Consider the following 22,459-nt stretch of genomic DNA (forward strand, 5'->3'; position numbering starts at 1 on the left):
CGAACCAGTCGTGCTCCTCTACATCCGCCTCTGGCTTTTCCTGGTAACCCACCAAGCAGGGATGAATAAGGAGTGGGGCAGGGGGTAGGATGTCACAGAGAGAGACAAAGGGGGAGGGGATGGACCTGCCTACCATGGGCTCTCAGCCCATTCATTGATGCCTCCAGCCTTGTTTTCTGTTGTTACGTGGCCCTTAATAGATTACTTATAATGGAATGTGGCCCTGAAAAGAAATCCCGCCTCTATTCTTGAATAGACATTGGATGAGGGACTCTATCAGACTGGGAGCAGCACACACTTGGTGTATATGGAGCAAGAGCCTAAAATATAAGACAGTTTCATAAGCTCATATAGAGATGCTGCCTTCAGACCTGTACATGATATCCTAAGTTACTGTGAGTTGGAAAATTACTAAATTCTTCTTAACTATAAAATAAATAGTGGTGGTTTCTGCCTAAATATGTAAACTACTATGATAGGGGTTTTCATATATAAGCTGTTAGGCAGAGATTAACCTGTTGTCCTCTAGCTGTTGCTGTACCAGAACTCTCTGACCATTGGCAATGCTGGCTAGGATAGATGGGAGTTTAACAATATCTGGAGGGCCACAGGTTAGCCACTCTCGTTATAAGAAATAGACAGCCCTGGTAGCATATTGCTTAGAATGATACCTAAAGTACAAAAAAGTAATTTATTATAGCTGTATTACAAGAAACCAAGTAAATTGCTTTTCACTTCTTCAGTATCTTTCTATTATTTCCTTTTAACTGAAAGGCAAATGAAACAAAAGTGCAAGGCATGCGGCCTTACGATAATATTAGTGTCTGATTGATCGTCATCAGTATATGACTACAACTTTGGCTGAGATTCTAGGCTTAAATTATCTTGACATTTCTCAGTCAAGAATAGGAAATGTTTCCTGTTAGGTTATATAATGCTTCAGAGGCTGTTCTAGGTCCACCCATATATCTTCCTTCCTTTCATTCTTTCTTTAAAAACCCAAAGCAGATGCAAATCTTGAGCAGAGGGACAATGATGGTGGATAGGGAAAATGGCTGCGCAGTCCTTTCACATACAACTGGTCTTTCTCCCTGCTAAACATTGCCCCCAGAGACTACATTTCCACTTGCAGGAGAATATATGGATACTCAAGTCTCTTCTCTGCGAGGTGGAAAGCAGCTTAGAGGAGAATAACGGCCAGGAGAAAAGGGAGAAGCAGCTTCATCCTCTCCTGAACTGGTTCTCTGCTTAGGTTGAAGCCTCTGCAAATGCTTTAGTTTTTAGTTTTTAAAGGCATGCAAATTAGCCTCACATGTAATTTGGTTCTATAGTCTACTTTTCGTGTCTCTTTGTAAAAATACTGGTACTGTATGTTCTCAAGCCAGCCTGGAATTGCTTTCTTCCACATGGCAAATAATTAAGGCATGAGTAGAAATCCACTTGTGCAAATTTTGATCCAGTCTGATGACATACGACTATTGTTGAAAGAGTAAAGGCTAAAGCTTCCTAGTGCCTTGGTGTCTGTTACAGGAAGTAAACATAGGATACAGTCTGTTTGTGCAAAGCAACCTATAATATTTCCTAGTACTTCCAGGAAAGTTGGAGGTAACTTCCATCACATATGCTAATATGTTCCTCTTTCTCTGACATGTTGCCAACATTTGTCAGTCATATTTTTGTCTATATATTTCAAAGTGTTGTAGACCAGTGTACCAGTAATTTACATGAAATTTCTTTTATACTAGAATTAGTGAACTTACTTTCTATTTTTTAAATCCCAGGATATTTTGTTTCTTCCACCCCTAAATTAGGGTGCCATTCTCCAAGTTGTTGTTGTTTAGTCATTTAATCGTGTCCGACTCTTTGTGACCCTATGGACCAGAGCACGCCAGGCACTCCTGTCTTCCACTGCCTCCCGCAGTTTGGTCAAACTCATGCTGGTAGCTTCGAGAACACTGTCCAACCATCTCGTCCTCTGTCGTCCCCTTCTCCTTGTGCCCTCAATCTTTCCCAACATCAGGGTCTTTTCCAGGGAGTCTTCTCTTCTCATGAGGTGGCCAAAGTACAGGAACCTCAGCTTCACGATCTGTCCTTCCAGTGAGCACTCAGGGCTAATTTCCTTAAGAATGGAGAAGTTTGATCTTCTTGCAGTCCATGGGACTCTCAAGAGTCTCCTCCAGCACCATAATTCAAAACATGCTCCAAGTAATGTCTGTCAAATGTTAGCCATTAAAATTCTGTAAGCCTGTATGACCAAACTTTCACTGATAGTAATTATAGTGAATTATTTGCTCAAAGTCGGTGAACTTTTTGGTCACTTGTTTTGTATACTTAAGTTGCCAGAGATCACCTCCTCTTTCAAGGTGGTTTCTCTGATGTAACTGAAACTGCACCCAGTTAGTTTTTCATCTTATTAGGAATCATTTTCCATTTAACATATATTAGAGAAAGTAAGCTTTTCTGATTGCTGCATGATGGTGTTGGGGCAAGTATAGAAAGTAATTCTGCCTGTAGCAGCTCTTCCCATTCATCCTTTGAACTCAATATAATCAGACTGTCTAATATGGCCAACCCTGTCTGCCTTCTCCCACTACAACTTTGTTTTCATAGCTAAGCTTTTAGCTCAACATGGTAGTTTAAGTAAGGTTGTTCTTTTTTTAAAGGAAGGTTGTGGTGAGCACTGGATCATCCCATATAACAGAGTCTGTTTAATTTTATTTTGCAATTCAAAAAGATGTTCAAGGGTGGCCAAAATACAGATCTATTTTACCAGCAAAACCCAGGAATTTATGCTGAGAGGTCAATGGACTTTTGCTGGTGTAAAAATGCAGGCTGTGATGAAAATTAAACCCATTAATTTGGTTAATATGAGCTCTCTCACAGCAACAGTTGCATAGAGCATATGCTCCTAGATGCTCATGTTTGAAATGATGATTCACAGTTAATCGTTATGAGAAATAGCTTACCACTTCATAAACTCTAGGAAAGACTGTTTTCTTTTTCAAACATTTAAATTACTCAGCCATTTTATGCATTAAACCCAATTATAACTAATAGTATTTCAGAGAATTTAAAAAGCCATTTCTTGCACGATAAGTACTTAGCACATTTTATCACATGGCAGTGGGACCCACTCTGTACCACAGCATCTAAAAATAAATGTTGAATTGAAACTCAGCAAGACTGTTAGATTGCAATCCTGTGCATGCTTGGTTGAAGTAAATGGGACTTTCAGGTGATCATGGATAGGATCAGGCTGCTCATTAGATGTGCATATATTTCCTTAAGCTGAAAATACCTTAAAGGCATGGTGAATAACAATATATTGCCATAGTTATGGTGAATTAAACTATTGGAGTCATGCCATTTCTAATTTTAGAAACATGGAGCTGGAGCATGACATTAAAAAGAGCAACCACTTTTCTGGAACCATAAGTTTGGATCCTGTAGTTTGGATCACTTACATAGTGATCCTGCCAGCAGAAGCGGGAAGGAGACTTTCACTGGATTTTACTCCCCCCAAAAACCATTCTGAGATCCCCTAGACCAGTATGAGAGAGAAAAAAGAGCTGCTGAGGGAATTGACAAAAATGGTCTTTCCCATTTCTGCCAGCAGGATCCTCCATAAGGTCAGTCAGAAATTTGCATGACAAAATTATTAGATTAATGATGATGGTGGAGTAAGGGAAAGTGCTTCTGAGAGCATTACATTTAATTTGCATGACTAGGAACATGTTTATATTAGCCATTGCCATGCAGATCGGTAGAATGATACACTGGTAAAAATATGATATTAATGAGTCTGCAACTTTAATGAAATTATGCAGCCATCTAGGTTGTCTTGTCAAGTTTTTTATATTCAAAAATAGGACCCATCACCATGATGGTGAAGTGGTGTTTTGCAGTTGATCATTGTGAGAATCTACACATCTTTTTCAGTGGTTCAATGCATTCATATTGTTATCTATGAGATCTGCAAGCTTCACAGCAAATTCAACAGGAGTGTGGTTCATGCTCTGAACATGTGCTTGACAACTGACAAGACTCAGGAGGACAAGATGCCTTTGTTGATTTCCACTTAAATGTGGCTCCATAAATGGGACACTATTTTGATTATCCATAGTTCTTATAGAAAGCAAGTAAAGAACTGGGAGTTTTCAGAATGCAGGACTTTGACCTCATTTTTATTTCCTCACTGTCATCACTGTCATCCCAATTTCTTCTCTATGTAAAATAGTTTGAAACATCAACAGTTGTTTGAGCGAGTGGAGTATTACATAGATTCATTATTAAATAGCAGAGAAATTAGAGAACTTGCCTTGGATTTTTGTTATAGGGTTATCTATATGTAAAGTCATGTGGTCATTGGGTTCTGGGTTAATGCCACATTAGACTGCAGCCGCAGATCATGATTCTGCATGCTTCCCCTATAAATATTCCCTTCTGCAAAAAACAGGTACATTGGTGAGAAGTCTAGGTCGGAACATTTTTCCCTGATGGACCAGTTTTTCCAAGGAGGGATCATGTTAAATAGGGGAGTATTCAAAAACAAGATCACCACTGCAATTTGAAGTAGTAGAGTCTATGACCTGCACCACATAATCTTGCTGAATGTGTAGTTGGCTCTAAGGGCTGAACTACTGTACATTTTACATGGAGATGTAATGTGCTACAAAACCCCCCATAGTTTTTAAAATGAAAAGCATCTTTGGGAGAGTACAGTTTTGGTATAGAAGGCTTTCCCATTTGTTTTTTTCTCATTGCAGTTCTTTGCACACTCCAGCTGCAAAGGAAGATTCCAGACGTGTATTCGCCTTTGCAAATGTATGTCTGGAAACCCACACCATCATGGGGAAAACCAGTTTGGGTAAAGTGTTGTGGTGGAAAGCTAGTAGGTGGTGGAAAGGTTACACACACCCTCCCTACTGCACCATCTTTCCTTCAAATCACTCTCTTCTGAAGTAGCTGTGGCAAATGATTTCAAACTGATGTGTTAAAGTCATATGAGAAGTATGTAATACCACAGGCAGTGATGTCCGAATTGTCCCCAAGACCTTTGAATTAAAGTTGTCAGCGACTAAGATTTGCCAAGTAAAGTCATACTTATCAATAGCTCCTCTTGTTAGATATTCAAAGTTCAAGTGCTTGTTTGCTTTAGTTAAGTGCTCTGAAGTGCTTCAAAAGGCATTGGCCCTATTATATAAACAAATAGAGAAACTGTTAATTGCTGCTGCCCGTTTAGAGTGACGTGCCTAATATGGATTGTTTAGCGGAGGTCTGCAGTACGTTAGCAGTAGTCTTGGAGAACCATAGCTTTAAAAATTCTTCAAGTAATGAAGCTAGCTTGTAGCCCAGGTATTTGCTCAGGGATAAAACACCGGAGAAGACTGGAAAAAGAAATAGGATAAATACTTTTATGCTATTCCTGTTAAATGTTTTTATTTATTATTTTTTTATCCCACATTGTCTAAGGCTGATTCACAGAGGCCATTTTCCTTTTCATGCAAATGGTTTTGACTACTTCTTCATATACATTCACACAGACAACACAGTAGGTGAATTGGCTGTTCATGATTGAAGCTGAAGACAGTTTCCAAGATGGTGGTAACACTTTTTTCAAGTACCTGAAATCATGTAAATTGCTGCTGGCTTTATCTGTGATTTTTCGTTTCCCTTGTTATGTTGTCTGTGTGAAAGTTTCCCTGGCTACATGCACAGAGACACAAATGTGTTGTGTGATCCGCTTCTAATATTTCATGTGATATTCTTGCCCAACCTGCTGGTGTTCATTACTTGTACTCTTAAGACCGTCATCTCTGCAAGGTAGAACGCAATGGAGATATGAACTATTAACACTACATAGAATTTGATCACTCAACACATTTTTGTATCTGTGGACAAGCCTGACCATCTTCAGGTAACATAACAAATGAACTGGTCTAGGAGGCTATGGTGCTTTTAGGATATTAGTCTAGTTGATTCAAGAGGTATCTTCCAGTTCTGGAAATCTATTATGTATAAGTGTACAAAACAAGCATATTGCTCATTCTTTCCTGCAAGATCAGTGGATATTTTTGTAGCTGATTTTCCTCATGCACGTTATGAGTAATTTTGATTGAAGTCAACACAGCTGAACCTTAAGGTGAATGCACTTGGGCTCCTACAAGGATTTTATTATCAGAAGATTTGAGGTCTGATGAACAGCTTATAAGGATCTTTGCTATTTCCTTTTACAGTGTCAGTCGTGGTATTTGGAGCAGCTTGAAAAATCAAGTTTCATAAGGTCTGATGGTAAAGTACTCCATCAGAGATTATGCTGATCCAAATAGAGTGAGAAAGTGTGTTAGCCATGGAGCAAAAATACATACCAAATCGGCAGCAAACCACTTTGAATGGCAAGAACTGAGAGTGTAAGGAGTTAACCTCAGCCCTTACAGCCAGAATTAGATAATTTGGCATCCATTCCTGGATGAGATCAGTTATTGGAAACATGATATGCATATGGTTTTCTTTTATGTGATTCAAATACTGCATGCAAGTCCCAGAATGGAGTTGCAAGACAATAAATTAGCCCTATAGCTAATCTAAACGCCATTTCTAAAAAAAGAAGCATGACGAATCTTATAAATAGTTAGACATTACTTAGCTTGAAACTACTTTTGTCAAATCTGATCAGTGCCAAAAAGTCACCTTTCTAAACATTAGCTGGGGGATTAATCAGGAATGACAAAAATGTACTTTCGTCACAGGAAACAGAGTAATCCTTTAAAATTCAATAGAAGAAGCTGAATGGGTCCAAGGCCTTTGATTGCCCCCAAGCAGCTGCATTACATATTTCATGAGGTGGGTGGACCCAGGGTCCCTTACAGTCAGCTGCAGCAGCAGATGTGATAGTTCTGTAGCACCAGAATTCTTATAGCACATGCAGGTTCATGGCTTCCAAGTGGATAAAGTTGTCCAGCATCAGTGGCAGCCTCAGGATGCTGCTATCCACTCAACAGCCATGCACCTACATGTTCATCCACTGGGCTCCTGCTTCAATTTTGTAAAGCCCTACAATGACAGTGTTGGATCTCCTCCACCATTCAGTAGCACTTAGCAGTGACCTTTGGAATTGGAAAGCAAACCACTGCACAAACCACCACTGCCTGGGTTATCGCCAAGCATGCAGGCCATAACTCTGGAATGTTAGCTTCTGTCCTAGTGCAGGGGCCTTCCTGTCCATAGACCAAGAGACACTCTAGTATGAACTGCGGTAGCAAGAAACGTCCCTTTAGCCCAATATTTGATGACTTTATGTTTTCTTGAAAAAGTATTATTTCTTTGTGCAAAGCACTTTACATTTGTCACAGCAATCTTTGAGATGGGGAACCGATTCAAGTTTCTGCTTTGCCTGTTTTAACGGCAAAATATTAGATATCAATTCAGATCTGTATCCTAAACTCTTCAGCCTTATGACATTTCCTCCCTTTTAACTTTGGCTTTTGGGAAGGGCTGCAACCTGCAGTTGGTTTTCCCCCTTCTGTGTCTGTTGCTATGTAGATGGAAGATGGAGCTGGGAACTGGCATGCCCTGTGCAAGAGCTTCACCCTCTAAAACAAGGATGGGGAACCTGCAGCCCTCCAGATGCTGTTGGATTAACATTCCAATCAGATCCAGCAAATGTAGCCAGTGGTCAGGGATTATGTAAATTGTAGTCCAACAACTTCTGGAGAACTACAAGTTCTCCATTCCTGCTCTAAAATGTTTTCAGCAACTGCTGAGGCCTCACCCAATGGCAAAGAATGATTTGATCATTGCCACTACCTGTTTGTGAGTTGTAAAAGTCCACACACACTGTTCCAAACAGTTTCTAACTTTTCTTTTGGGCTTTTTGTTACCAGTAGATTCCAGGATAACGAACAAGTTTCCTAAATGTTCACTGAATTTATGTGAGCTGAGCAGGCCATTAGTTCCCTGGTACTGAATGCACTTCTAGTTGACTGCAGCAACCACTAAACACTGATAGATTTTAATTCATTTTGAGAATTAGACAGTGCAGTATGAATCTTTTGAAAATTGAATGAGGAAGACTAGTATGAGGGCCTCTCTGTCATTCCTCATTTCAGGTCCATAGCAACTGTATTTTTTATGCCACACTAAATATCACTTTCTTTGCTGTGTTTACATCCACACTGGCATTTGCTGTGTTAGCATTATTAGCATATGCATCTGAGTTTTCTCAGCCATTCCTCAGTAGGTCACTATCCCTTCTCTAAAAAATACATCGAAAATCACATGTATCTGGAAAGATATGCATGATCTTAAAGATCTAATACCAAATACATTTCCCTTCCAATTTATTTGCAAAAAAAGGTGAATGTAAAATTTAAAACATTGCACATTGCATAGGCTTCCCAATAATTTGGGAAAATAAGGAAGTGTAATATCTCCTTTCCAAAAACTAAAATAAAATAAGTCTTTTAAAATTTTGTATGAATAAATACATTTCTTTTAACACTTTTGTTGTTTTAAAAAGCTATTTTTTATCTGAGGTGTGAGAAGATGTGCTAACCTTGTCATTGTGAGTGCAGCAGAGCAGAAATGATAACTGTATATACATTTTTATTTTATTTTTTTACAAAAATCGAGTGCGATTGTGTGTGAGAGGAGAGAGAAGGGTAAGGGGGAGGGATGGAGAGAGGAAGAGAGACAACTTATTTAAATCCTGAATACAGTCAGACCTCATATGCATTGTTAAAAAAAAGCCCTAAAGAATTGCATATGGATTAGGGGGATGAATATTCTATTATTTCAGGCTGTTCTGCTGATCTTCTTATTGTGACTTTGCGCTTCAGAAATCTGCCAGGAATTTGGCTTTGCCGTACTAGGCAGTAATTTTAAATGTGTATCAAGCACTTGATAGTGTATGATTTGCGTGCTGTTGCATTCCCATTTCCTAAATTTTCCACCAATTTATTACTTTTTTCATACTGTTTTAATATTTCAGGATGATGAATATATACAGCATCATTAAAGGTAAATAAAAAATGCATGAAATTAAAAAATGGAATATTAGATGTTTCTTTTCTGTAATCCCTAGGTCCAATAGAAATGAAATGTCTCTGTTCTGTCAAGTAATCCCTAAACATGATTATGGACGTTGTAGTTTCCACATAGCCCACGTAATATTTGTATCATATAAGCCTATTTATGTAAGGTTTGAGTAAAAATTGTTATTAGAAGACCCATAAACCTATTTTACAATTCAGAAAGATATGCTTGCCTCTTAATCTCCCAACTTTTATTATTTTCCTGGAGCTGACAGCAATGTGTCTTTAATTAATTTTTCAGAACGTTGTTACATCATCTTTTGGATACTTTCAGGATGATTTAGTTATCTAGTTTGAAATGTCTTTTTTAAGATGCAGGATTTAAGCCAAGCAGCTCACCCAGTTGTGTTGTTTCTCCTTCAATCTAAGCTGGTGGGACACACAGCTTTTTATGGGTATTTCCCTATCCCTTGCCCCCCCTTAAAAGCCAGTTTTAAACTCAAACGTGGTATGGGAGAAACACAGATTTTCTACCACTCCCAATTTTAGGATAAAATATCAAGGGAATCGACAAAGGCTCTTGTAGCACCTTTAAAGAAGAACGTATTTAATAATAATAATAATAATAATAATAATAATAATAATAATAATATCTTTATTGTCATTGCCCCCTTCGGGGACAACGAAATTACTTGACTCCATAAAAACTCTAATTAATCAATACAGTATAATACAGCAAGGGAGATTAGATGACTTTCAAAGTCCGGGCTTCCCATTCAGGGCCGAGATCGCTCTGGAGAAGAAGCTGTTCTTAAGACGGCTCGTTCTTGTCTTCATCGTCCTGTATCTCCGTCCCGACGGCAAGAGCTCGAAGAGACAGTGACCAGGGTGCGATGGATCTTTTACTATGTCCAGTGCCTTCCCATGGCACCTTGTGGCATAAATCTGCTCTAAGGTGGAGAGTGGGCAGCCAACAATGCTCTCTGCTGCCTTAACAACCCTGCACAACCCCATCCTGTCCTGGGTAGTACAGATTCTGTAACACACACATAAGCCATAAGTGAGCACGCTCTCAATGGCACAGTGATAGAAGGCAAGCAGCAGTTTCTGCGGAAGATGGTTTATTATGTGGCATAAGTTTTTGTGTCATATAATCTGCTTTATCATATGCTTCTAGTTCAAAAAAGCTTGTGCCATAAATAATTTGTTACTCTCTTAGATTCTACAAGACCTTTGTTGTTGTTTTTTTGCTGCAACAAACTAACACAGTAATCTGAGGAGGGGAGGGGATGGGAGGGGATCTAGATTTTGATATTGCAAGCCTGTATTACCCTTTTGATATTGATTCATTGGAAAACAGGACAGAGACATTTGAAACATGCTTTTGATATGGGGAGGTGGTTGAGAACCTATTTATTTATTCCAACTATTTACATACCGCTTAACACCATAGTCTCTAAGGTTACAATAAAATGACTAAAGACACACTAAAGATAAAATCAATTAAAATTAACCGTAAAATCAGAGGGGAAATACTGAAAATGCTTTCTTAAATAAAAAAGATATTCACTAAATGCTGGATGTTCAACTGGGCCCGTCTTGTCTCAGCTGGGAAGGATTCCCACAGAACTGGACTCAAAATTCTGGAAGCACAGCTTCTGGTGGATATGAGCTTCTGAGCCGCGGAAGAGCGCTGTCATTGATTCCTGTTATAGATGGAAAAGCTATATATGAAAAGCACTGTCAGTAACTCTCTCAATGGTTTCTGGGCAAATCAAAGGTTGCTTCCACACTTGCTGATTTCGCTGGAATTGCTATCCTTTGTGCACTCCATTTTTAAAGATCCAGACATTGTGATTATCAGCCCATTGCATTTCACTGTTTTCTGTGTTGCCCTCCCTCCCCCCCCCACCTCATTGGTGTTGATTTTTCTTCTTGTATGCGGTTGTAGCACCAGCCTTTCTAGTGTGGATAGTCAAAGTGCTGTTAAGACTTTTAAGGGTTCCTTTGCCTTTAAATAATTAAGCACTCCTGTTAGAAGATTCAGCCTCCTTTATTGGTGTGGGTGGTGAATAACTAATGAATAACCTATATGGTGCTTTTTGGATAGCCAATTAATTGCCCCAATGTCAGTTTCTATTCCTATGGGTGTTGATATGGGTGTGGGTGTGTGGTGTGGCTTTAATTAGCAACTTGATTTCTTCTTATTTTTTATTTTTTGCTAATTTGCTACTAAAAAATGAAAAGATAAATGAGAGCAATTAATGATTAAAGTCTTCCCACCCCCACCTCACACCTGTGGGAATGAAAACTGACTCTGGGGCAATTAAGAGAACTAATTCATTACCAGTTGCTGTGGTATGTGTGTTCATCATTAAGCAATGAAACATGCACCTAAAAGGAGGAGAATTTCTAGGAACCTTTCCTTTGGCCCTCCAGATGTTGCCGGATTCCAGATCCCATGACATCCAGCCAGCATGACCAATGATCAAGGATGATGGGAGTTGTCATCCAACAACATCTGAAGGGCCAAAGCTTACCCACCCCTGATGTAAGCATTTATAGTTTGTCAGCTATGGGGAAGGGCATTGCTGAATAATACTGTATATTTAGTGTACTTTGTTGCTTTCCTGAATGATTCAAACACTTAAGGGCTATAGTTAGGAAGTAGTGAACTGCTGTTATTAAGTTGATCCATAACCATAAAAACAGATCCATTGAAAGGTGCCATCCCCATCTTAAATATTCGTGTACGCATATTTAGGCCATTTCTTTAACAGCAGGTATCATGCTATATGGTGGAGTTAAAAGAAAAGTGGACAGAAAAACATTTTTCTCCCTCTCTCATTAAGCTATAGAATTTGCTTCTATGAGAGGCTTTTAAAAGATCATTTTGACAAATTTATGGAGACTATCAGAGGTTATCAGAAGCAGTAGGAATTCTTATGATTACCAGTTTCTGGAGGGAAGAGCGCTGTTGCACTCAAGTTCTGCTTGTGTGCTTCTCATAGGCACCTGGTTGGCCACTGTGAGAGAAGGATATTGGAGTAGATGGGCCAATGGCCTGATCCAGCAGGCTCTTTTTCTGCTGTTACGGAGTTCAGTTTGGGGAGCTGCTGTCTGAATGTGAAAGTCATAAATTGGCGTCAGGTTGCCCCAAAGAGTGAGAGGGCTCGGTGCACGCTATGTGTGTGATGGCTCATCATCTGGAGGAGGCTGAGTGCTCTGAAGGAGCCGGCCACTGAAGTTGTGACACACAACACGCGTGTGTGATGTCCCACATGCGTGATGTGCGCCAGGGGCCCAGCCCTCTTCCAGGAAATATTGAGAGAGTTGAAGACACCTTGGCCCCCTAGAGTTGGTGCACCTGGCTCTGGATGTGTAAAGGTAAAAGGACCCCTGACCATTAGGTCCAGTCGTGGCCGACTCTGGGGTTGCTGTGCTCATCTCGCTTTATTGGCCGAGGGAGCCGGTGTACAGCTTCCAGGTCATGTGGCCAGCATGACTAAGCCGCTTCTGGCAAACCAGAGCAGCGCACGGAAACGCCGTTTACCTTCCCGCCGGAGTGGTACCTATTTATCTACTTGCACTTTGACGTGCTTTCGAAGTGCTAGGTTGGCAGGAGCAGGGACCGAGCAACGGGAGCTCACCCCGTCGCGGGGATTCGAACCTCCGACCTTCTGATCGGCAAGTCCTAGGCTTTGTGGTTTAACCCACAGCGCCACCCGCGTCCCTTCTGGATGTGTAGCATATACATATTTCTGGATCCATTTCACTGTTTTGTTTGATAATCAGTGGCATTCAGTTGAAATGTTGTTTACTTATTCACTAAAAGAATAGTCTGCTTTTTAATCCGAGAGACCAAAACGTTTATTCTAATGCTAACCCAAAGAGTATCTAAAGCTATGTGAAGAGCAATTTTCATTGAAGCAAGCAAACTGAAGTGTATCATGTGTACTTAATTTGTGCTAATTGATACTCTGATACAGATATGCTAGAGAAACGCTTTTTTAAACACCAAAAATGCTACTCTTGGAATGTAAAATAAGATTTGCACATAGGATCACAGACTGGATAAGAATGAATAGTGGGTGCACGCAGCATAAAAATCAGTGGCATTTTAGGCTGTGTCATCAAAGACTTGGGAACTTATAGTACCACACTAAATTATTGGAAGTTAAAATCAATAAAACATTAGGACAAAGCTTCCTAATTAGAAGATTGATTCAGCATTTTTTCAAGCTGGTGACAAAAGTTGCTGAAACTTTAGTTCAGGGCAAGCATCATCGCATTCTTTTTTGTATGATGAAAACAATGGCTATGATAAGTCATTTTATCAGTGTAATCTGTAAAGTGCTTTACATTCTTTTTCTTCTTTCCCCCTCATAACAATACTGTGGAACAGACAAGTCATACCCCCACTGATGAATGAGTTTTGATGCTATGAGGCAGAGCATGGAATCCTAAGTGGATGTGGGTGGCCTGAGGCTGAAACCTTCTTGAAGTCCAGTGCTCTATCCTTTGTTTCAGAAAGGGATGTGCAAATCTCTCAATATCAGTTTCTCTAAGTTTCTCATTTTTTCCAATCTTAAGTTCAGATCTTCACGTTTCCACATCCATCTGGGATTTCTTTTATGAAAAATTATCAGCATTTTTGTGTGAATTTCTCTTAATATACACATTATTTTATGCAATTTTGCCCTATATACACATTTTTGCAAAGCAATTTTCACTAATATATGTATTTTTATGCACTCTGAAACAAGAAAGTAATTTGTCCCTGTTTCATTTCCAGGAATTTCAAATTAATATTTATGGATATTATGTGAGTCAGAGCAGTGCTCCATATGCCCAATACATCAGCTGTGTGGCTGGTCTGGCAAAAGAGTATGGTATTTTCCCCAGCTGTCAAGGATTTAAAGCGGATATGTTCTCTTTTGGTGGAGATTTACTTGGTATTCTTTAGGTGGTATGTAAGACTGCTATACCTGTAGAGCCCTTTTATGAAGCTTTGGCAGTTCGTTGTAGGGGGTTGAAGCATTGCTGATGCGGACCCATAAAACATGCTATAACTGAAGTTGCTCTGCTCTAAATAGCTTAAGAATACAAAGCCCACCAATGCCACAACAATTATACAGGGCCTCCTGTCCCTTCTTACTAATCAGGGCACTGAAAGCTATGGTAGCATGCCATAGGATATTTCTTGACATGAGAGGGATCTGGTAGGGAACATGAGTGAAGAAGAAAACAAATACCTATGCTGATTGACTGAAACAAATGTTAGGATATCAGATTGCACCACAGTAGTCATTCCTTAATTCACCCAATCAAATCTAGCTATTTTGCTGAATTACACCAACTGAGCCAAATATTTGCTCTGTCACTAGCATTGAGACAAATAACAGTAATTCAGAAACAAATGAATTTTGTTGCACTGTTAAGGTCTGTGAAACGACTAAAGGAAGAAACAACGTTTTACAGGGAAAGCATGTGGGAAATAGAAAATGGTGTGATAATATGTTTTCAATTCTCAAAAGGGTCCTATAATGAAAACAGGAGAGTATTTTCTAATGCCATTTGGAAAAGCCAACTTCAGGAAGCTCTGAACGCAGATCCATGAGCATCCAAGAAAGAGAGCAATTAGTTCCTCGTGGCTAAGGGGGCTTCTTGCCTGTGGTTCTCAACTGGAGCAAACCACTTTTAAAATGGAGAGGACTTTTGTAAGCAGTTTGTGATGTGGAGCATGGGCCCATAGTATAAGAGAAAAAACATTACTTTTTTACCATTCCTGTAGCAATTTCTCATGTAATTACTTGGCCATTTCATTGTGTTTTATTCTTACAACAACCCCACGCTTGTAATAGACCCTCATGAACTGAAAGGGGGTTTGAACCGAGTACCTTTCATAGACGTAGACTACTCTACTCTTGTCTAATATCTCTCCCCCACCCACAATCACAGCAATAATATAATAGGAGTTGGCACTGTATTTTGCAGAAATCCCACTCTCAGTCTTTCTGTAATGATTACTCAGTGGCTTGATGCTTGAGTTTATGAACATCAAGAGGCGTAACCACTCACAGCTGAGGCCAGGAGCCACTCTTCCAGGAACATAAGATCAATACTTGTTATCGAGTCTATGTTTATAGGGTGTGTTAAATGACCACAATTCTTGATGCTCATCCATGAATGGCATGTTTAAAACCTCACAATGCACTGGCAAGGGGGGAGGGAAAATGCAGTGGTAAGAATATTTTAAATGTTCAGTTTTTAATGGCTTATTTTCAGTCATCAGTATAGTTATTGTTAGAATTCCTGCAGTCCGTGATTGCAGTCATGGGATTGTTGTCTATCACATGACGGTGTATGTTTTGACTCCACAGAGTGGGAAGTGACGGAGACAGGATGTTTGTGTTACTGTGTTCTGTCAAGTGGGACTACTGTCCTTTGTTCTTTCTCTTTGCTGTCCGATGCTAGAGAGAGAGGGAGCCATGTTGCAGTGTTCCATGTGTGTTTATATGTAAATAAAGTAGATTAGCCAAAATGCTGACTTGCTGAGGTCTGTTACGCAAACTGCGAACACTCTGTGGATCCCTTAGTGTGCGGGTGTCTGTTGGCATCGGTCGCTGTGATGTTCGGGCTGAAGAAAGCTTTTGAAGCTCCTGAACGATAGACCAGGAGGGAGAGAACATGCCAGTCAGGCATGTGTCTCTGCCAGGGTCCTACTCGAGTGTAGGACGAGCTCCTGACAGTTATGCTATCTCAGGAAAATCAAGTATATTAATGGCAAAGTTGTTTTGTTTTCCTCTATAAAATTCTTCCACACAATCGCTGCTGTTGGAATTGTACATTGTTGGCAGGGTGAACCCAGGAAAGGGCACACACAGAAGCTGTCTAGATGGGTAGCTGAATTTTACTCCAAGACTGGTAGTAGCAGGCTAATCTTTGAGGCTTTAGGCCAGGGCTTGTGGTCAACTCTGCAGCTCTGTCCTTCCAACATCTCACCACTTCTCTGACCTCTACAAGCCACTGCCAAAGGCAGCTGCCTCACTCTGCCTAATGGGTAGGACCAGTCCTGATTGTAGGTATTGTAGATGGTTGAAATCTTGTGTCACTTGGGTGCAATCTACATTGAACTAAACATGACTTACTTCTGAGTAATGCATAGAATTGTGTTGCAATTCGCTCCTCCGATGCTATGCTGGCCACTCATTTTTTAAGCTGCATTTGCAATAACCCAAGGAACTAGCTTTTTACCCATGTCCTAATAATAGAAAAGAATCATAGTTGGTTTACGCCACAGTGAACTCCCAGACTTGCCCCTGTTCTCTGGTTCTAATTATAAAGATTTGGATATACCCCCTCCCTGACACACAGACACATTACAATTTAAGAACGAAATGGAGAGCGGAAAGAGAAAAGGTTATTTCAAAATAATGATATTTTTCTTCTTAAATGAGCTAATTCTTTAGAGTACTTAAGAACATAGCACACTTAAATTCCCACAGTAATTAAGATGGAAGAATTAGATATGAAGATTACGCAATAGCTGCTCCTCATGATACTTTCATTGCTTTCAGTTTTATGGTAAGTAATATCATTGTTGCAAAGTTTCCAAATTGCTTTTAACACAAATCCACAGAAATGAAATCTTCTCCTAGTTATGAAAATGAAGTAATGTCTTGAGACACTAGTATATTACTTCAGATTTATAGTGATAATGAGCCAAAATCTACTTTCCGTTACATTGCTGTAAATAGTGAGTGGCTTAATTGAAATTGAACTGTGATGAAAGTCTGGCAGACTTGGAGGTGCAAGGTCCGGATTTAAAGTGCCCTAGGGCAAAAGGGACTGATGCACAATGCAGCAGTCTGCGTCCCCACGGAGGTGGCATATTGCAAGGAATCAAGGTAGTGAAGTGACCAAAACAGGCTTAGATGGGTCAATACACAACTTTGTTAATCAATAATTCCTTTTCAGAGGTTTTACTAATTTTACCTGTGTTTTATTTATACTTATTTCATTTACACTTATGCAACTTGACGAGTAAATCACTTAAACTACTCATAAATTAGTTGAAAATAACATGGAAGTTATTTTTATTAAATCTACTGCTTCATTACATTTCAAGGCCCTCCACCGCTGCAGGGAGCCTGGTCAAGGCCCTTGGCTGCTGTGGGCAAGTGTGGCACACCCTCCTCCGCCATGGGGAGGCACGCCGAAGCCCTCTGCCGCTGCAGATATGTATTGTGATCATAGAATCATAGAATCATAGAGTTGGAAGAGACCACAAGGGCCATCGAGTCCAACCCCCTGCCAAGCAGGAAACACCATCAGAGCACTCCTGACATATGGTTGTCAAGCCTCTGCTTAAAGACCTCCAAAGAAGGAGACTCCACCACACTCCTTGGCAGCAAATTCCACTGTCGAACAGCTCTTACTGTCAGGAAGTTCTTCCTAATGTTTAGGTGGAATCTTCTTTCTTGTAGTTTGGATCCATTGCTCCGTGTCCGCTTCTCTGGAGCAGCAGAAAACAACCTTTCTCCCTCCTCTATGTGACATCCTTTTATATATTTGAACATGGCTATCATATCACCCCTTAACCTCCTCTTCTCCAGGCTAAACATGCCCAGCTCCCTTAGCCGTTCCTCATAAGGCATCGTTTCCAGGCCTTTGACCATTTTGGTTGCCCTCCTCTGGACACGTTCCAGTTTGTCAGTGTCCTTCTTGAACTGTGGTGCCCAGAACTGGACACAGTACTCCAGGTGAGGTCTGACCAGAGCAGAATACAGTGGCACTATTACTTCCCTTGATCTAGATGCTATACTCCTATTGATGCAGCCCAGAATTGCATTGGCTTTTTTAGCTGCCGCGTCACACTGTTGGCTCATGTCAAGTTTGTGGTCAACCAAGACTCCTAGATCCTTTTCACATGTACTGCTCTCAAGCCAGGTGTCACCCATCTTGTATTTGTGCCTCTCATTTTTTTCCCCCAAGTGCAATACTTTACATTTCTCCCTGTTAAAATTCATCTTGTTTGTTTTGGCCCAGTTCTCTAATCTGTCAAGGTCGTTTTGAAGTGTGATCCTGTCCTCTGGGGTGTTAGCCACCCCTCCCAGTTTGGTGTCATCTGCAAATTTGATCAGGCTGCCCTTGAGTCCATCATCCAAGTCGTTGATAAAGATGTTGAATAAGACCGGGCCCAAGACAGAACCCTGTGGCACCCCACTAGTCACTCTTCTCCAGGATGAAGAGGAACCATTGATGAGCACCCTTTGGGTTCGGTCAGTCAGCCAGTTACAAATCCACTGAGTGGTAGCATAGTCAAGACCGCATTTTACCAGCTTCTTTACAAGAATACCATGGGGCACCTTGTCAAATGCCTTGCTGAAATCAAGGTAGGCTACATCCACTGCGTTCCCTTCATCTACCAGGCTTGTAATTCTGTCAAAAAACGAGATCAGGTTAGTCTGACATGACTTATTTTTCAGAAATCCATGCTGACTATTGGTGATCACAGCATTCCTTTCTAGGTGCTCACAGACTGTTTGCTTAATGATCTGCTCCAGAATCTTCCCTGGTATTGATGTCAGACTGACTGGGCGGTAATTATTTGGGTCCTCTCTTTTCCCCTTTTTGAAAATAGGGACAACATTTGCCCTCCTCCAGTCTGCCGGGACTTCGCCTGTTCTCCAGGAATTTTCAAAGATGACTGCCAGTGGTTCTGAGATCACATCTGCCAGTTCTTTTAATACTCTTGGATGCAGTTCATCTGGCCCTGGAGACTTGAATACATCTAAACTAGCCAAGTATTCTTGTACTATCTCCTTAGTTATTCTGGGCTGTGTTTCCTCTGCTGAATCATTTGCTCCAAATTCTTCAGGTCGGGCATTGTTTTCTTTATCGGAGAAGACTGAGGCAAAGAAGGCATTGAGGAGTTCAGCCCTTTCTGTGTCCCCTGTTTGCATTTCACCATCTTCTCCTCTGAGTGACCCCACTGTTTCTTTGTTCTTCCTTTTGCTACGAACATACCCATAAAAGCCTTTTTTGTTGCTTTTAACCTCTCTAGCAAGCCTGAGTTCATTCTGTGCTTTAGCTTTTCTGACTTTGTGTCTACATGCGCTGGCTATTTGTTTGAATTCCTCTTTGGTGGTTTGCCCCCTTTTCCATTTTTTGTAGACATCCTTTTTTAATCTTAACTCAGTTAAAAGTTCTTTAGATAGCCACCCTGGCTTCTTTAGGCATCTTCCATGTTTCCGTCTCATTGGTATTGCCTGACGTTGTGCTTTTACTATCTCCCTCTTAACAAACTCCCAGCCATCATGAACTCCCTTTCCTTTTAGTATCACTGTCCATGTGATATGTATCATGATATTTAGCTAATGATATATCACGATGTTGAAAACCAGATATCGCCCAGCCCAACTCATGAGCACTTTCAGTTTTACATTTCCAAAATCTAAATGTTTCCCATCCATACTAGCGAGTGCTTGATGGGATGTATTTATCCTGTTCCTAAATTAGTACTTGTCAACCTGAGATCAGTTGTGGGCATGTGCATGGGTACTTGTTTAGTTGTGCACACAGACTTGGTTTTTTTTAATCTAATACAAGTTTTTCCTTAAACCAGATTTGCACAAAAGAGCAATCAACAACAATGTGTGCATCATGCCTAGCCTGGAAATCAGGTTCATTGTGGACATGCATACAGTTATTTGTTTACCTGTGCACATGCATCTTTAAAAACATTATTTTTTAAAAAAATACAAGTTTTATGATATATCATATTTGCACAAAATAGCAGTAAAAATAATAATAAATGTTTATATTACTTCAAACCAGGCTGGGATTTGGAACTATAAGTCAATTGAAAAGTAACAGTAGATTGGGCTGTCTCTTCATTTCCTTAATCCAATCCTATGAGGGAATTTTCCTCAATTGTAGCCTTTTTTGCCACCTATTTCTTTCTTTCACTGTAAAGGAGTTATGGTGGGTTCTGAACTCCCCTTAGCCAACTGTTTTGTCTGCCGTTCATGGTCTTGAAGTACAGACATAAGGGAAGTAGTTTCATCATCATGAAGACTTACTCTCCTTCCCCCAAAGTTTCACCAATTCTTCCCCAGACGGCAGAACACCCCTATATCTGTTAAATCATCCTAAGAAATTAAATGGGCAATGGCTCATTTTCACTAGAGTTCTTTTTTTACATGGAGGAGGTGTTGCTCTTAATAAAAAAAAGAGAGCAAAAAATCCTATGTTCTCCTTCTAGGTGGCTATATTTTGTATTGCAGCTACACCTGGAGAGGCTTAAAATACTTTCCTGCTTAATAACAAACAAATAAATAAGCAGCACATCTGTTTTGATGGTTCCCAAATAATATGATATTTAAATGAAATGCTGTTTTGCTGCAGCACGACTCTTTGAATTTTGAACATTTTTATTCCATATCTCACAATAATATGAGAAATGTTATTTACATCTTTGTCATTTTTTCTTTTACTGCCATTTTAGAAGACTTGTTTTTGAACATATTCAAATTCATTTTTGCCACCATCAAATTTAGAATAGAAGTCCTCCTTTCAGCTTATCTTTGTTAAACACCTGCAAAAATCAATGGCATTTCGTTTGCTTAAAAAGGCTGTCTTCCTTTTAGGAATACCATAAACGTTGCAGAGTTTATTATATGTTATTGTTTTTGTTAGTGTTGATGGCCACTGACTAGATGAGCTATACAGGTAGGTTACACTTTCTTACTTGCACATTAAAATGCAAATCATCAGCTTTTTTTTTTTTAAAACGTTTACTGGTCCTGGTTCATTTTAAAGTGTTTTATAATTAAACATTAGGAATTAATCATTTTCTGCAACACAGATGGGCAACCTGTGGCCCACATGCAGCCCCCAACCTCATTTCATGTGATGCCTTCTGAAGCTGCCCTTTTCTTCTATTCCATCCAAGTTCCTTCCTCGCTGTTCATTTTTCCTTATTTCTCCTGGCGTTCACAAGTGTTTTCTCACTCTTTCTATGTAGTTTCAGAATAATTGGAAGAGACAGTATTTGATATTAAAAAATGATTAAAAGAAACTTTTTCCTGTTGTATGGTTTAGGGAAAAGAAGGTTTCTCCTAGTTCTTTGGTAGACTTCTATTATATATGCATATGTGTAGCATAATAATGTCAAAATGGAATTACGGGTAAGTCATATCTTATGTGCATTTAGGGTGGTGCTGTGGTCTAAACCACAGAGCCTAGGGCTTGCCGATCAGAGGGTCGGCGGTTCGAATCCCCGTGACTGGGTGAGCTCCCGTTGCTCGGTCCCTGTTCCTGCCAACCTAGCAGTTTGAAAGCGTGTCAAACTGCAAGTAGATAAATAGGTACCGCTCCCGCAGGAAGGTAAATGGCATTTCCGTGCGCTGCTCTGGTTCGCCAGAAGCGGCTTAGTCATGCTGGCCACATGACCCGGAAGCTGTCTGCAGACAAATGCCGGCTCCCTCGGCCTATAGAGCGAGATGAGTGCCACAACCCCAGAGTCATCCGTGACTGGACCTAATGGTCAGGGGTACCTTTACCTTTACCTTTTTATGTGCATTTAACTTCAATGATTTCAACTGTTCATTGTGGATTGGCGGCCAGTTGAAATTGAACAAATTAAATACAGAGAAGTGGAAAGCTTAAAAGGTTCTTTTGAACAGGTTTTTTTTTTCTTCTCTTGCAAGATCCTCACACAGCCTGGTAAGCAAGGCAGAGAGCTTAAAAGCCTTGACTCACCATGGTTGAAAGACTTACGCCAGCTGGGCAACCCAAGATCTGCCTATTCCAGACTCACATATTCCATAAATACAATTCTAGTCTGGATCCAACCAATACATTTTGATAGATAATAATGCCTATCTTTTATATAATATTTCAGTGTTCATGACACTTCACCTTACATTAGAAATCCTTGTAACACATCTTTTAATATTATTGTTCTCCTATTACAAATGGGAGACATGAGAGACAGGGTCTTAGTTGAAGAGAGTCAAACTGGGTCCTTTACCGTTCAAAGGTTATATTCTAAGTTATTACGGAAAAGTCTTAGGAGCAGGTAGGGGTGTGAGAAGTTAATACGCAAATAATTAAAATGATATATTGACATTTTTGTGGGATGAACGTATTTCTGAAGAAGTCTCCTGAACATCTAGAAAAGGAAGAAATAATCTGATGAAGTTGCAGTAAACCTCTGCTGCTGCTGCTACGACTACTCTGATAAGATTGTAAGAGTTGCCAATATCAGTATTCAGTCTTTTAGTGTGTCACAGTGCTTTCATGTGAACTGAACTGAACTGTCTCTTCACACTCCCTCCCTCCCTCCCACCGTCTCTCCTGTTCTCATTCTCTGCACTCATCACATTGAAGTTAGGGAAAAGAAAAAAGATTTGAGGATC

The 22,459-nt window shown here is 40.1% G+C and overlaps 1 protein-coding gene across 15 annotated transcripts in view; it reads left to right on the plus strand.

Annotated features, from left to right (window-relative positions):
• The window catches only part of ESRRG (estrogen related receptor gamma), a 483,548-nt gene that overhangs the window by 199,712 nt on the left and 261,377 nt on the right, over positions 1-22,459 (plus strand). For 2 of the 15 annotated variants that reach the window (XM_081000567.1, XM_081000563.1), the window contains exon 5: positions 8,990-9,018. The exons of the other annotated variants lie outside the window; for them this stretch is intronic. The gene's annotated coding sequence lies outside the window, so the exon portion shown is untranslated. The remainder of the gene's footprint in view (positions 1-8,989; positions 9,019-22,459) is intronic. 15 annotated transcript variants of the gene reach the window in all.

This window comes from Podarcis pityusensis (genome assembly GCF_964106645.2).
Source record: "Podarcis pityusensis genome assembly, chromosome: 3".
Taxonomy (NCBI): domain Eukaryota; kingdom Metazoa; phylum Chordata; class Lepidosauria; order Squamata; family Lacertidae; genus Podarcis; species Podarcis pityusensis.